This window comes from Sinocyclocheilus grahami, unplaced genomic scaffold (genome assembly GCF_001515645.1).
Source record: "Sinocyclocheilus grahami isolate Dianchi unplaced genomic scaffold, SAMN03320097.WGS_v1.1 scaffold1179.1, whole genome shotgun sequence".
NCBI lineage: Eukaryota > Metazoa > Chordata > Actinopteri > Cypriniformes > Cyprinidae > Sinocyclocheilus > Sinocyclocheilus grahami.
In genome coordinates, this window is record NW_015506358.1 from 262322 (window position 1) to 262968 (window position 647).

General features: G+C 40.2%; 1 protein-coding gene across 4 annotated transcripts in view; it reads right to left on the reverse strand.

Annotated features, from left to right (window-relative positions):
* The window catches only part of LOC107567673 (protein FAM19A2-like), a 42655-nt gene that overhangs the window by 10881 nt on the left and 31127 nt on the right, over positions 1 to 647 (reverse strand). The window lies entirely within an intron of this gene.

Below are 647 nucleotides of genomic sequence, written 5' to 3' on the forward strand. Positions count from 1 at the left end.
ACGAGCATGCAGATGAGCTTCCCTGAGACGGTTTCTGACAGTTTGTGCAGAAATTCTTTGGTTATGCAAACCGATTGTTGCAGCAGCTGTCCGGGTGGCTGGTCTCAGATGATCTTGGAGGTGAAGATGCTGGATGTGGAGGTCCTGGGCTGGTGTGGTTGCACGTGGTCTGCGGTTGTGAGGCCGGTTGGATGTACTGCCAAATTCTCTGAAATGCCTTTGGAGATGGCGTATGGTAGAGAAATTAACATTCAATTCACGGGCAACAGCTCTGGTGGACACTCCTGCGGTCAGCATGCCAATTGCATGCTCCCTCAAAACTTGCGACGTCTGTGGCATTGTGCTGTATGATAAAACTGCACATTTTAGAGTGGCCTTTTATTGTGGCAAGTCACGGATTATTGTTTGGATGTTTGGATCACACTGTCTATAAACTGCACTTGGGTTCTTCACTACGCTCGCCTTCAGTGGATGATTCGTTACAAATACACATATATTATGTAAACAAAAACTTATTTTGGATGCGATTAATCGTTTGACAGCACTAATATATGCTATATAAAATATATATTAATTTAAAATATATAAATTTAAATAATATAAAAATCATTTGACAGCACTAATATATATATATATATATATATATA